Raw genomic sequence first — 16,064 nt, forward strand, 5'->3', positions numbered from 1 at the left:
CCGCGGTGGGTGCCTACTGCCGTTCGTGTGACACCTGTCAGAGGGTGGGGAAGGCGGGGCCGCGCCCCAAAGCCCCACTGGTAACTCTGCCAATCATCGAAGAGCCTTTCTCGAGGGTTGCTGTGGATCTTATTGGACCTCTGTCCACTCCCAGCCACTCCGGGAAATGCTTCATACTCACGGTAGTGGACTATGCCACCCGGTACCCGGAAGCGGTAGCTTTGTCGTCCATTCGGGCCGACAAGGTGGCTACCGCCTTACTGGAGATCTTCTCCAGAGTGGGTTTCCCCCAAGAAATGCTCACCGACCGAGGGACCCAGTTCATGTCGCGGCTGATGGAGTCCCTCTGTAAGCAAATGCAGGTGCAACATCTGGTGGCCAGCCCGTATCACCCACAGACTAATGGCCTGTGTGAGCGGTTCAATGGCACCTTAAAGCAGATGCTTAAGATGTTGGTCGACTCCCACGGGAGAGACTGGGAGCGTTACCTCCCACACCTCCTATTTGCTTACCGGGAGGTTCCGCAGGCCTCAACGGGGTTCTCCCCCTTTGAGCTCCTGTACGGGCGACGGGTACGGGGCCCCCTGGCTCTGGTGAAGGAAGCATGGGAAGGGGATTTGGCCACCACCGAGGTGTCGGTCATCGAGTATGTCGTGCGCCACCGGGACAGGATGATGGCCTTGGCAAAGCTGGTGCAGGACAATATGGCCCAGGCCCAGGCCGACCAGAAGCGGTGGTACGACCAGAATGCTTGTGAGAGGACCTACCAGGTGGGTCAAAAGGTGTGGGTACTGGTCCCCGTACCACAGAACAAGCTTCAGGCAGCCTGGGAAGGTCCCTACTTCGTGCACCAGAAACTCAATGCCGTCACCTATCTGGTCACCCTGGATCACGCCCGTGGAAGGAGGAAGGCCTTCCACGTGAACATGATGAAGGCTCATCATGAGCGGGAAGCGACTGCCCACCCAGTGTGCAACCTTCCCGAGGAAGGAGAGGTAGAAACCCTCCTGGATCTGCTCACCCAAGCCAAGGCGGGTGGGTCCATCGAGGATGTGGGGGTTGGCCACCAGCTCACGGAGGACCAACGGTCCCAGCTGGGGACCACCCTGCACCCCTTCCGGGGGCTGTTCAGCAGCCTGCCCGGAAGGACTGAGATGGCTGTCCACGACGTGGACACTGGCGATCACCCGCCGATCCGGCGTTCAGCATATCGGGTCTTTTTCGAGGTGCAGGGAAACATGCGCCAAGAGATAGACGAGATGCTGAAGCTGGGGGTGATCCAGGCATCCAGCAGCGCGTGGGCCTCGCCTGTAGTCCTCGTACCAAAGAAGGACCGAACTACACGGTTCTGCGTGGACTACCGGGGGCTCAACGCTGTAACGGCCACCGATGCGTTCCCCATACCACGCATCGATGACCTGCTCGATCGGATGGCCGGGGCTAAGTACCTGACCATCATGGATCTGAGCCGGGGGTACTGGCAGATTCCTCTGACCCCCGCGGCAAGGGAACGCTCTGCCTTTATCACCCCTTTTGGACTGTACGAGTCCACAGTGATGCCATTCGGCATGAAGAATGCCCCTGCCACTTTTCAGCGGATGGTCAATACGCTGCTTGAGGGACTTGAAGGGTACGCGGCTGCGTACTTGGACGATATTGCAGTCTTCAGTCCCACTTGGGAGGATCACCTAGAGCACCTGCGGCAGGTGCTCGGTCGGATCCACCGGGCAGGCTTGACCATCAAGCCGGAAAAGTGCCAGCTGGGCATGAGTGAGGTCCTCTACCTGGGTCACCGGGTAGGCGGGGGGGTTCTGAAGCCAGAACCGGGGAAAGTGGATGCCATCGCATCCTGGCCCACTCCTAGGACCAAAAAGCAGGTGATGTCCTTCTTGGGGACCGCCGGGTACTATAGGAGGTTCGTCCCACACTATAGCACCCTGGCCAAGCCCCTGACGGACCTCACCAAGAAGAAGCTGCCCGTCGCAGTCGACTGGACAGTCGCCTGCGAGACAGCTTTCGGGGCACTCAAGGCCGCCCTAAGTAGCTCCCCTGTACTGCAAGCTGCCGACTTCGACCGGCCGTTTGTGGTACAGACCGACGCCAGTGACTTTGGCCTCGGTGCTGTGCTAAGTCAGGTCAACACGACAGGCCAGGAACATCCTGTCTTGTACCTGAGCAGGAAGCTACTGCCCCGGGAGGTGGCTTACTCCACGGTGGAAAAAGAATGCCTGGCAATTGTATGGGCCCTGCAGCGTCTGCAGCCCTACTTGTACGGGAGCCATTTCACCGTGGAGACGGACCACAACCCCCTCAGCTGGTTACACACGGTCTCTGGGTCGAATGGCAGGTTGCTACGCTGGAGCCTCGCTCTCCAGCAGTACCACTTCTCCATTCGCCACAGAAGAGGCCGTGACCACGGTAACGCTGACGGGTTATCCCGGCAAGGGGAGGGTGCAGAAGGACGCACGGGGGAACACAGGAATGTGCTACCCCCTCGCGCCCTCGTATAGGGGGAGGTGTGATGAACCTGTAGCCGCCATCTTGGTAATGATAAATCATATCCAGGGATGGCCACACTTCAGCAGCCCCCACCCTTGGGACCTTCTGTTAAAACGTCAACTAGATAGTTTCCCCCCATCCAGGCTCCTGTAAGATAAGAAGCCTACTTAACACTTGAATGCTAGGAGCTTCAAAGACTTCGAGAGGAAACACAGCCAGCAGGGGGGGGGTGCTTCGTCTATCTGTACCTGACCATTTGTCCCATAGGACTAGTTTCTTTGTCTGTCACAAGCATGGAGGCATAAGATATAGAAACATGAAAAGTACACGCATGTTGCATGGGATGGGCCAATAAAAAAATATCACGGCGTCCCGGAGCCATTGCGCACACAAGCCTCCGCGGTAGACGTTTGTACGTGCTCTGGAAGCCAAGATATAGCGCGGAGCCATTCCTGAGGACCGTATGGTATCATAATTGATATCAAAAGGTCGGTTACGGCGGCCCGAATCCATGGGAACCCCTGGGGGTATCCTGAGACCATCCCAGAAGAAGTTATTGGGTTCCATAGAATTTGGGCTTCTGATCGAAGTTAGACCTGAGGGTGGAGACTGAGCCAGCTGACCTCACCAGCAGTGGGCGGGACGGGGCAGGTAAGATAGCAGGACAGACAAGAGATAAGTCAGTTTTTGACCCAAGAGTGGTGTGCTGAACATCTGAGCACCAGCTGAGGCCACCAAGGGGAGGAGCAGTTTGACCATGCGGTGGTAGGCCTCAGCCTGTAACAAAGAACCGTGCCTGCGATCGCAGAATCCTCTCCCTGCGTCACAAGAAAATCAAGAAACCGGTAACTGATATGCTGTGGTGATTCTGTGTGTTGTATTCCATTGTTGTATAGTTTAGCCTGACCTTATACCTGTGTATATTTAGTTGTATATCGTGTATCTAGTGTATCATTATAATCAATTACCTCAAGTAATTGTGGGCCTGCCTTTTATTCTGCATAACGAACGCACGTCCGTGTGAGCTCGGCTCAAGCCAAAAACGCTACCCAGGGTTGGTTCCTGACCCGATATAGGCCCATTCACGGACTGGGCGTATATCTAAAATAGGGACTGGTGGCAGCATACCAACTGGGGATTGGGGAAGGCTGGTAGTGACGGTCGGAGGTTCAGATATATATATTCCTGGCGCGGCCAAGGAAGATATATATACCGCCCTCACTACAGAGGGCCCCGATACCCAGTAGGTTACAGGACAGTCTCCCTGGCGACCGCTTATCCTAGGTGCAGTTCCTTGACTGACCTGAGGCTAAGAGGGCGCTAGCGAGTTGTGCTGTGTAGTGACGTTACGGTTTAGTGACGTTGAAGGGATAACATACTACCGTGTTCCCTGCGCTGGTTGCAGCTTCCTGGCACTACTTTCTCTAGGTGCAGTACCTTGACTGACCTGAGAGGTAAGGGGGCGCCAGAGAGCTGCACCCACCGGCCGGCTTTCATCACACCAAGCAACTATTCAACACCTTCAATTCTCTCCTCCGTCCCCCAGTGCCTCCTCCTTCTCCTCTTATTTCAGCCGAAGACTTTGCCTCATTCTTCAAGCAGAAGATTGACACCATCAGACAAAGCTTTTCCCTAAAGCCCCCACAGCCCCTCCCCACACCTACTCAACCCTCCTCCTCCAAAACCACCTTCTCCACCATTACGGAAGATCGACTTTCCTCTTTACTCTCCAAATCATACCTCACCACCTGTAAACTTGACCCAATCAAGTCCCACCTCAACCCAAACCTTACTACTATCTTCATCCCCGCCCTAGCCCACCTCTTCAACCTGTCACTAACAACTGGTGTCTTCCTCTCATGCTTCAAACATGCCTCAATCTCACCCATCCTCAAAAAGCCCTCCCTTGACCCACCCTCTCTGACTAGCTATCGCCCCATATCACTTCTCCCCTATGCCTCAAAACTACTAGAACACGTCCATTCTGAGCTGTCCTCCCACCTCTCCTCCTGCTCCCTTTTCGACCGCCTACAATCTGGTTTCTGACTGCACCATTCTACTGAAACTGCACTGACTAAAGTCACCAACGACCTACTAACCGCCAAATCTAAGCGACACTACTCTGTCCTCCTCCTCCTAGACCTGTCATCTGCCTTCGACACAGTGGACCATTCCCTTTTACTACAAACTCTCTCATCTCTCGGCATCACAGACTTGGCCCTATCCTGGATCTTCTCATACCTAACAGACAGGACATTCAGTGTCTCCCACTCACACACCACCTCCTCATCTTGCCCCCTATCTGTCGGTGTCCCCCAAAGTTCAGTTCTAGGACCCCTGCTCTTCTCCATCTACACCTTAGGCCTGGGACAGCTCATAGAGTCTCATGGCTTTCATTATCACCTCTATGCTGATGACACACAGATCTACCTCTTTGGACCTGATATCACCTCCTTACTAAACCAAAATCTCACAATGTCTGTCTGCTATTTCATCCTTCTTCTCTGCTAGATTTCTAGAACTTAACATGCACAAAACAGAATTCATCATCTTTCCGCCATCTCATTCACCCCCCCAACTGACCTATCTATCAGCGTCAATTGTTGTCCACTCTCCCCAGTCCATCAAGCTCGCTGCCTTGGGGTAACCCTGGACTCTGAACTCTCCTTCAAATCACATATCCAAGCCCTTTCCACTTCCTGCTGACTCCAACTCAAAAATATCTCCCGCATCCGCACATTTCTCAACCATGAATCTGCAAAAACACTAGTGCACGCCCTCATCATCTCCCACCTTGACTACTGCAACCTCCTGCTCTGTGGCCTCCCTTCCAACACTCTCGCACCCCTCCAATCCATCCTAAACTCTGCTGCCCGACTAATCCACCTATCCCACCACTATTCCCCGGCCTCTCCTCTCTGTCAATCTCTTCACTGGCTCCCCATTGCTCAGAGACTCCTGTTCAAAACCCTAACCGTGACATACAAAGCCATTCACAACCTATCTCCTCCATATATCTCTGACATAGTCTCCCGTTACATACCCACACGCAACCTCCGATCCTCACAAGATCTCCTTCTCTACTCCCCTCTTATCTCCTCCTCCCACAATCGCATACAAGATTTCTCCCGTGCTTCCCCCCTACTCTGGAACTCTCTACCCCAACACATCAGACTCTCGTCGACGACGGAAACCTTCAAAAGGAGCCTGAAGATCCACCTCTTCCAACAAGCCTACAACCTGCAGTAACCACCGCTGCACGACCAGCTCTACCCTCACCTACTGTAGCCTCACCCATCCCTTGTAGATTGTGAGCCCTCGCAGACAGGGTCCTCCTTCCTCCTGTACCAGTCGATGTCACATTGTGTTCAAGATTATTGTAATTGTCCTTGTATGTATACCACTTTTTCACATGTAAAATGCCATGGAATAAATGGCGCTATAATAATAAATAATAATAAATAATAATAATATCTAACATGAAATCAGAATAAACCTTTCCCATTTTAGGTCAATTAGGATTACCATTATTTTTAATATTCACCAAATGCCAGAATAAGAGAATGTTTTAAGGCATTTTTATTACTTACTGAAAAGTCAAAAGTTTACATACACTAAGATTATTATGCCTTTAAACAATTTTGGACTTCCCATATGATGATGTCATGTGTTTGGAAGCTTCTGATAGGTTTTTTGGCAACATCTGAGTTAATTATAGGCATGCCTGTGGATGTATTTTAATGCACACCTGAAACACACTGCTTCTTTGTGTAGCATCATGGGAAAGTCTAAAGTCAGGAAGAGAATTGTGGACTTGCACAAGTCTGGCTCATCCTTGGGTACAATTTCAAGGTACCTGAAGGTGCCTCGTTCATCTGTACAAACAATTATATGCAAGTACAAACAAAATGGGAATGTCCAGCCATCATACCGCTCAGGAAGGAGACGGGTTCTGTGTCCCAGACATGAATGTGCTTTGATCCGACTTGTACATATCAACCCAAGGACAAAAGCAAAATACCTTGTGAAGATGATTGCGGAAGCTAGTAAGATTGTGTCAATATCTACAGTGAAACGAGTACTGTATCAACATGGACTGAAAGGCCTCTCTGCCAGGAAGAAGCCATTACTCCAAAATAAACATAAAAAAGCCAGATTAATGTTTTCAAATGCACACAGGAACAAATACCTTAATTTTTGGAGACATGTCCTGTGGTCTGATGAAAATAAAATTGAACTTTTTGAGCATAATGACCATCGTTAACTTTGGAGGAAAAAGGGAGAAGCTTGGAAGTCTAAGAACACCATCCCAACGGTGAAACACGGGGGTGGCAGCATCATGTTGTGGGGTTGTTTTGCTGCAGGAGGGACTGGTGCACTTCACAAAATAGATGGCATCATGAGAAAAGATTATGTGGCAATACTGAAGCAACATCTCAAGACCTCAGCCAGTAAGTTAAAGCTTGGGCGGAAATGGGTCTTCCAATTGGACAATGACCCAAAGCATACTGCCAAAATGGTAACAAAGTGGCTTAAGGATAACAAAGTCAATGTTTTGGAGTGGCCATCACAAAGCCCTGATCTCAATCCTATTGAAAATTCATGGGCAAAGTTGAAAAGGCAGGTGCGAGCAAAGCGACCTGCAAACCTGGATCAGTTACACTAGTTTTGTCAGGAGGAATGGGCCCAAATTCCAAACAACTATTGGGAGAAGCTTGTGGAAGGATATCCCAAACGTTTGACCCAAGTCATTCAGTTTAAGGGCAATGGTACCAAATACTAATGAAATGTATGTAAACTTTTGACTTTGCAGTAAGTAATAAAAATGCCTTAAAACATTCTCTCTCCCTCATTATTCTGGCATTTGGCAAATATTAAAAATGATAATAATCCTAATTCACCTAAAACGGGAAAGGTTTATTCTGATTTCATGACAGATATTGAGGGAAACATGCAGATATGTATTTTTATACAGTGTGTGTAAACTTCTGGTTTCAACTGTAGATCGTTAGTATATACAGTAGTTCTGCCCTCGCTCTAAAAACTGTGCTATTGCTCACCAAGAGACTCATGTGATTTATGGAAGACTTAGTATTATTTCATTTCAAAATTTAATTTAAACATACATTTAATTTAAACATACTCATAATTTCCTTTCTATGACACTATTGTTTTTATAATTTTTGTGATTACTGTTATTTACTAAGTAAACTCTATATTGTAATGTAATCGTCTACTTAATCTCATTACTGTGATAATGTGGTCTGTGGTATTGGGCACTATTGGATAGAAACAGGTTCTCCAGGGAAGAATTTGCTGGTACACAGGAAAGGGACAGTGCAATATGTATGGGACAGAAGACAGTTCACTGTGTATGGCAACCTGTGTTAACCAGAGAGAGGTATAGTATAGAAATGCAAGCTAGGGCAGAGAGCAGCCAGAAGACAGAATCCAACTCTAGTGCTGGTTGTATGAACCCCAAGTTGATGTTTTCCAAGGTGTGGGACTGATGATCTGAAAGTACAGGTACCAGATGGTTATAGAGGAAGTGTGCAAATGAGCCACTTCCAAGCAGTTATAGAGAGATCAGGTCAGTAGGAGAAAGCACATGGTGTACTTGTGGCATGGCGAGTGGTGGCAGCCGCGGGCCAGGCACTCATCTCTTTTTATGCCTCGGCGTGCTACATTAAAGTGTGAGTCCTGGCTGGGTGTGTGGACTTGTTCTGTGAGGGCATCAAGGCTGCTTGTAGTGGGCTGGCCAGGACTATAGGTTCCACAGTTCAATAAAAGAGACCGTCACTCAAACAAGGAGTCTTTACTGAATGATAACTTGACAAAGGATATATACAAGGGATAGCGGGCACAAAGTCTTATGGTAATTTACTGTACGGCATAGAGCATTCTCCCTCACACCATATCCTTCCTCTGAAGTTCAACTCCAGGGCTCTTCAGACACATTGTTTCGGCCTACGTCGCCGCAACCAAAACTGAACGCCACATTCCTGATCAGCAAGTCTCTACTCGCTCAGCGGTTCCGTGTCCTATTTCTTCCACTACTGGCGACCTGGATCTACTGCTCAGGAACCCCACCAGTCCCACACCTTAAGTCCTGTTTAGGCCTGATATCTTTGGCATTGCAAGGTCGGGGGTTTGTGACTCGGCGTCCTATTCATGGATGCCTCCTCCGGAAGGCCACTGTGACTAATCAGTAACCTCTTCTTTAGAATCTCTCTATCCCTGTCCTTAAGTCTCCTCTTACTGTTAATCACCCCCACGGCAGCACTGCTCACGTTACACGCTAAACTTCAACCAACCATCTACAGGAAGCAGTCACTTGCCCTAACACTAAACCGCTCCCACTATGGGCTAGTCCCAAACATTAACTCTATCTTACCCCAATGTCATTACATATGCTATAGTCTACTATATATCCCAATACTACCTATCATATACACTATGTCCTACACTATACATATACTATTTTTCTTTTAATTTTTGGTAATATTTTTTTTTCTGTATCACAATTTGTATTAACAATACTGTTCGGGTTCGGTGTCGAATAAAATTTGTTGAAAGGCTGCAGTACAGCCAATCAACAAGATTTTAGGCTGTGGACACTTCCAAAGCCATTACAGCCATGTCAAGTCATTGGCCGGCGCACCACGTGACCCAGCCTGTATAAATGCCGGATCATGGATGCCGCCGCCATTCTGCTCTGCTTAACATAAAGACAGGATACAGCTGGAGTGAGGGACAGTGTTAGGTTTTGTGTGTGCGCACTCTTCAAAAAAGCCTCTGTGTGTGTACTCTAGACCTGTGCTTCTTCCAAAGTCCAGAACTTGATAGTTTTTTCCATGAATTCTTTGACAAATTCATGCTTTTTATGGTGATCTGTAGACAGAAATTCATGAAAGCAGGCAATTAAATAACCATTCACAGTTTCACTATAAAATCCATGTGTATTCAGTAGTGGTAGTAGAGGGCTTAATTTTCCAAACTTTTTCAAATCCAATCCACTTCAGAATCATTTTAAATTCATCCCAATTTTTTTGCAGAGGCCAAGTCAAGCTCTTGCTTTTTGCCATCGTGTTCTGTTTCTTGTTGTCTCATATCGGTATCATCTGTTCATTCTGTCACATACATCTCTTCCATAGTGTAGAACTTGATAGCTTTTTTTTCATACACTCATTGACAGATTCATGGTGATCTGTAGACAGAAATTCATAACAGCATGCAAAATTAACTCATTTAATGACCATTCGCAGTTTCTCTGTACCATCCGTGTGTACCTGTCTGGTAGTGATGGGAGACTTTAGTGTATGCTGCTGAAGCTGGAACTCTTATTTATTTAGAAAAATACAAAAACCATACAATAAATACTTAAAACCATAACTGTAACTGGAAAATCATGACAAAACAATAAACCAAGAAGAAAAAGTCCAGCAAAAGCCCAACAAGAGCAGCCACAGCAAAAAGCAACCATAAAATTGACTCTGTCCAGAAGCTTTAGTCTTTCTTGTCTTTCTCTTTATTTTCCCTTTCCTCTTTATCTCTCTTTTGTCTTTCTGTTAATTCTTTTTCAGGATTTTCAGGATTTGCTTTCTCATTTTGCCTGTCATAGTTGAGATCTACCTATGATGTCAATTACAGGCCTCCCTCATCTTTTTAAGTGGGAGAACTTGCACAATTGGTGGCTGACTAAATACTTTGTTTCCCCACCGTATGCTATTGAGAGTAATACTATCATAAGCCAGCCGGTCATTGGAACCTCCTGCAAAAACTACCTGCCTGCTCGTAAAAAGATAGGGCTTAATCTTCAGGAAGAGACTCTTTCGGTGCCACTTAGACTGGGACCATAGATGTTAACGAGCCGAAGCTTTTGTCCCCTCATGAAGATGTCCAAGACCAGGTACCTCCCCATTTCTACCTCAATTAATTGCTGGCATAAACCGATGCAGTCTTAAAAAGATCCACCACCCCACTATACGGCTCGGCCGCAAGAGACCAGTAGGAGGGACCACTCCTCCACTCTCTCTTAGCTTTGTAGATGGATGCCATGTCCGTTAACCTGGTCTTCTGCAAAAACAAAACATCAGCCTCAATTGAGGTGAGAAAATGAAAGGCTCTACATCTAGCAGCATCTGACTTAATACTGGCGACATTCGTGGGTGGGTGCTGCCATCATAAGTAATCAAGTTAGACAGTCCTTCTTCTTTCCCTTACCCTTCTCTTTTTTATCCTTTTGTTTGACCTTCCTCTTATCCTCAGAGGAAGACCCAGACTCCCTCCTCCTCTTGAGAGACACTGAGGTATCCATAACTTTACCCTCTACCTCATTTTCAGACTCTGGGCTTGTCCCACCCCTGAGGCAACAATGCCCTCAGAAGGTGGGGACCCCTCATTCCCTGGAGGCCCTGCAGATGTTGACACCTGAACCTCACCCCCAACCTCTGGCTCAGCAGAGTCATCGAGGGCCTGGAACCTGTTGGAAAGGAAGATCAGAGGGGAGATGGTGTGGCTTTCCTTCGGCATCTGAGTCAGGGAAGGAGGAGGTTCCTTAACCATCCTCCTGCTCCCTCCTTTCTTGGCCCCCTTGTCACTCTTTCCTTTAGGCTGTTCCCTACTATCCTCACCAACACTTTCATACTGAGGGGAATCTGGGGGACCAGCAAAGTCCTCCTTCTCCATCCTCCTGACCTTCTCGTTCACCTCTTCCTCCCTCATGGCCTCAGTGGCACTGGCCTCGGCCCCCGGGGAGGGGACAGTCACCCGGCCCCTGCCACTTTAACTTTTCTCAAGCTGCCTCTGGTAAGAAGGGCCCTTGGCCTTACCTCTCCCCACTGGCCCCTCAGTACCTTCTCTCCCACCACCACCACAGGAGGTGCATTGCCAGGCATTACCTTACGACTCTACCCCCCACCGAGCTAGCAGCGGCATTGAAGAAGGAACGAGGGCAGTGGCTGAATGGATGACCAAGGTCACCACACAGGTTACACCTAATGTCCCTACAAGATGAGGCAACATGAACTATCCCCCCCGCTCAAGGCACATTTCTGCACCCTGCAGGCTGCGCTTAATTGCCGGGGGCTACTTCACTTGTAGCAGACCTTTGGCTGCTCCTATCCCTTCCCAGGAAAGCAGAGGAAGAGATATGGCTGACAGTACTTCGTGAAACTTTAAACCTCATCATGAAAGACCAGCCTCTGACCAGATCCCAAATTCATCTAGATTTTTCACGGGGACTTCCATGACCTCCCCATAATGACTCAGCCTCATCATAATGTCTATCTCAGAAAGAGACTTGTTACACATAAGCATGGTAACTTTCTTAATCCCATTCTGGCGAGACACCACCTGCACCTCAAAGTCTCACCAGCCGGGCTCTTCCTTCACCAGCTCATAATTCAACCAGAAGAGTTCAAGACTAGAGATGAGCGTTGTTCTACTCGAACTGTTCGCCAATCTCAAATTCGAGCTGTTTTGGGCGGTGTTCGAGCCGGTCGGCGAACACGAACAATTTGAGAAAAATTCGGCTGTTCGAGGTTATGTTCGATAACTGTTCGTGCACCAAAATCATAACTGGATTTTTTCTCAGTAATGATGAAAATTAATGTTAATACGCAGTTTGAGTGTACAGCGGGGCGGGAGGAGGGGCAGGGGATGGATCTCTGCAGGAACAATGAAGATCTCCATTTTTTTTTCTCTTTCCCGCATTTGCAGTGGGGAGGTGCAATCTGTCAGCCTATCAGCAGCGCACACACGGAGCGAAGTGCTTTCTTTCACACAAGCAAGGGCATGTGTGATTGGCAGTGTATGTCACATGTCCTTGCCCTATAAGACCAAGCCATTTTCCCCGTCGCCACCATTTTCTCACTGCTGCAGCTGCGTGTTAGACGGCACCGCTGTTGCTGTGTGCGCTATACCTTGTTAATTTCAAGCCAATTTTCGCACAAATATACAGATAGCTTGGGAGTAGGGAATAGTTGTGATTGCAGTCCTTTTAAGGACTAGGTTACAGCATTTCCTACGACTTTTATCAAGCAGGTCTGTGCTCTTAAATAGATAGATTGTGGGAGTAAAGACTAATTGTAATTGGAGTCCTTTTCAGGACTAGGTTACATCAGTTCCTATCAGTTTTTGCCAGGCAGGTCTGTGCCAGTGCTGTGCAAGTTTTTTTCACAGCATTTGGCTGAATCTAGCAAAGCTAATCCTTTTTGGCCTATTGCAGAGTGTGTTAGTCAGTGGAGTAGCCTATCTGTGTTGCAAGATATACCACCTGTGTATAGAATACCAATTTTTTTACTGCACCTAGTGAAGTAAAATCTTTTGGGCATAGCATCATTCTATTAGTCCATCTATACTGACCTCCATCAGGTTGCAAACTGAATATAATTTTTTTCTGCATCTAGCTCTGAAAAAATATTTGGGCTTCTAGCAGTGTGTGGGACTTGGTCTATTAGTCCATCTATACTGACCTCCATCAGGTTGCAAATTAAAAATAATTTTTTTCTTCATTTAGCTCTGAAAAAATATTTGGGCTTCTAGCAGTGTGTGGGACTTGTTCTATTAGTCCTTCTATACTGACCTCCAGCAGGTTGCAAATTGAATATAATTTTTTTCTGCATCTAGCTCTGAAAAAATATTTGGGCTTCTAGCGGTGTGTGGGACTTGGTCTATTAGTCCATCTATACTGACCTCCATCAGGTTGCAAATTAAAAATAATTTTTTTCTGCATCTAGCTCTGAAAAAATATTTGGGCTTCTAGCAGTGTGTGGGACTTGGTCTATTAGTCCATCTATACTGACCTCCATCAGGTTGCAAATTAAAAATAATTTTTTTCTTCATTTATCTCTGAAAAAATATTTGGGTTTCTAGCAGCGTGTGGGACTTGTTCTATTAGTCCATCTATACTGACCTCCATCAGGTTGCAAATTAAAAATAATTTTTTTCTGCATCTAGCTCTGAAAAAATATTTGGGCTTCTAGCAGTGTGTGGGACTTGGTCTATTAGTCCATCTATACTGACCTCCATCAGGTTGCAAATTAAAAATAATTTTTTTCTGCATCTAGCTCTGAAAAAATATTTGGGCTTCTAGCAGTGTGTGGGACTTGGTCTATTAGTCCATCTATACTGACCTCCATCAGGTTGCAAATTGAATAAAAAAAATTTCTGCATCTAGCTCTGAAAAAATATTTGGGCTTCTAGCGGTGTGTGGGACTTGGTCTATTAGTCCACCTATACTGACCTCCATCAGGTTGCAAATCAAAAATAATTTTTTTCTTCATTTAGCTCTGAAAAAATATTTGGGCTTCTAGCAGTGTGTGGGACTTGTTCTATTAGTCCTTCTATACTGACCTCCAGCAGGTTGCAAATTGAATATAATTTTTTTCTGCATCTAGCTCTGAAAAAATATTTGGGCTTCTAGCGGTGTGTGGGACTTGGTCTATTAGTCCATCTATACTGACCTCCATCAGGTTGCAAATTAAAAATAATTTTTTTCTGCATCTAGCTCTGAAAAAATATTTGGGCTTCTAGCAGTGTGTGGGACTTGGTCTATTAGTCCATCTATACTGACCTCCATCAGGTTGCAAATTAAAAATAATTTTTTTCTGCATCTAGCTCTGAAAAAATATTTGGGCTTCTAGCAGTGTGTGGGACTTGGTCTATTAGTCCATCTATACTGACCTCCATCAGGTTGCAAATTGAATAAAAAAATTTTCTGCATCTACCTCTGAAAAAATATTTGGGCTTCTAGCGGTGTGTGGGACTTGGTCTATTAGTCCATCTATACTGACCTCCATCAGGTTGCAAATTAAAAATAATTTTTTTCTGCATCTAGCTCTGAAAAAATATTTGGGCTTCTAGCAGTGTGTGGGACTTGGTCTATTAGTCCATCTATACTGACCTCCATCAGGTTGCAAATTAAAAATAATTTTTTTCTTCATTTATCTCTGAAAAAATATTTGGGCTTCTAGCAGCGTGTGGGACTTGTTCTATTAGTCCATCTATACTGACCTCCATCAGGTTGCAAATTAAAAATAATTTTTTTCTGCATCTAGCTCTGAAAAAATATTTGGGCTTCTAGCAGTGTGTGGGACTTGGTCTATTAGTCCATCTATACTGACCTCCATCAGGTTGCAAATTAAAAATAATTTTTTTCTTCATTTAGCTCTGAAAAAATATTTGGGCTTCTAGCAGTGTGTGGGACTTGTTCTATTAGTCCTTCTATACTGACCTCCAGCAGGTTGCAAATTGAATATAATTTTTTTCTGCATCTAGCTCTGAAAAAATATTTGGGCTTCTAGCGGTGTGTGGGACTTGGTCTATTAGTCCATCTATACTGACCTCCATCAGGTTGCAAATTAAAAATAATTTTTTTCTGCATCTAGCTCTGAAAAAATATTTGGGCTTCTAGCGGTGTGTGGGACTTGGTCTATTAGTCCATCTATACTGACCTCCATCAGGTTGCAAATTAAAAATAATTTTTTTCTGCATCTAGCTCTGAAAAAATATTTGGGCTTCTAGCAGTGTGTGGGACTTGGTCTATTAGTCCATCTATACTGACCTCCATCAGGTTGCAAATTGAATAAAAAAAATTTCTGCATCTAGCTCTGAAAAAATATTTGGGCTTCTAGCGGTGTGTGGGACTTGGTCTATTACTCCATCTATACTGACCTCCATCAGGTTGCAAATTAAAAATATTTTTTTTCTGCATCTAACCCAGCCAATAGTTTTGGCCTAATACCACAGTTTGGCCACTCAGCTCTGCTCGGTTACCATCCATTGTTTTTTTGTGCAAACAACTCCAGAGTTGTGAATTAGTTAACCACCAAAATGAGTGGAAAAAGGCCTGCTGCTGGTGGAAAGGGGAATAGGCGTGTTGGGAAGGGGAAAAAAGGTTGTGTCCGTGGGGTAGGTGCAGAAGAAAGACCATCTTCCAGCCAAACTAAAATGTCTACTTCTTTTAGCGGACAATGTGATAAGATCCCTTTCTTACGGCCACGCCAATCGCTACAAATTCCAGATGAGGCACAAAAACAGCAGGTGCTTCAACGGATATCAAGTGCTCCTTTAAGTGGGCTCTCCTCCACATCAACTTCAACATCACAAATACTCCAGTCCTCAAAGGTGTCACCCAAATCGCACTTGCTTCCTCACAGCTCCCAAATCTCCAGCTGCCCGTCTGAGTATGAGGTAGAACAGATGGTTGAGTCTGCAGAGCTGTTTACTCATACTATAGCCTGGGAATCAGAGGTCGACTCCAGCGCTTCTGTGAATCCAGACGAGGAAATGATCTGCACTGATGCCCAGAATCTTTATGAGTCGGATCCAGGACCAGACGCAGAAGGTTCTGACCATAATGTAGACCCTCATTCCCAAACTGTAACTCCTGTTGGTGGAGACAATGAGGAAGACGATGATAAGACTCAAATACCTGATTGGAGCGACAACTTTAGTTTTTTGTCAGGGCAGGAACAGGTTGGCTCTGAGGACGACGGGTGTGATAACGCACAGGGTGATGATGATGAGGTCGGAGATCCCACTTACTGTCAACCCACAGTCAG

Source organism: Phyllobates terribilis, unplaced genomic scaffold, assembly GCF_046119375.1.
Source record: "Phyllobates terribilis strain yellow unplaced genomic scaffold, ASM4611937v1 Scaffold_11__3_contigs__length_659146591, whole genome shotgun sequence".
Lineage (NCBI taxonomy): Eukaryota > Metazoa > Chordata > Amphibia > Anura > Dendrobatidae > Phyllobates > Phyllobates terribilis.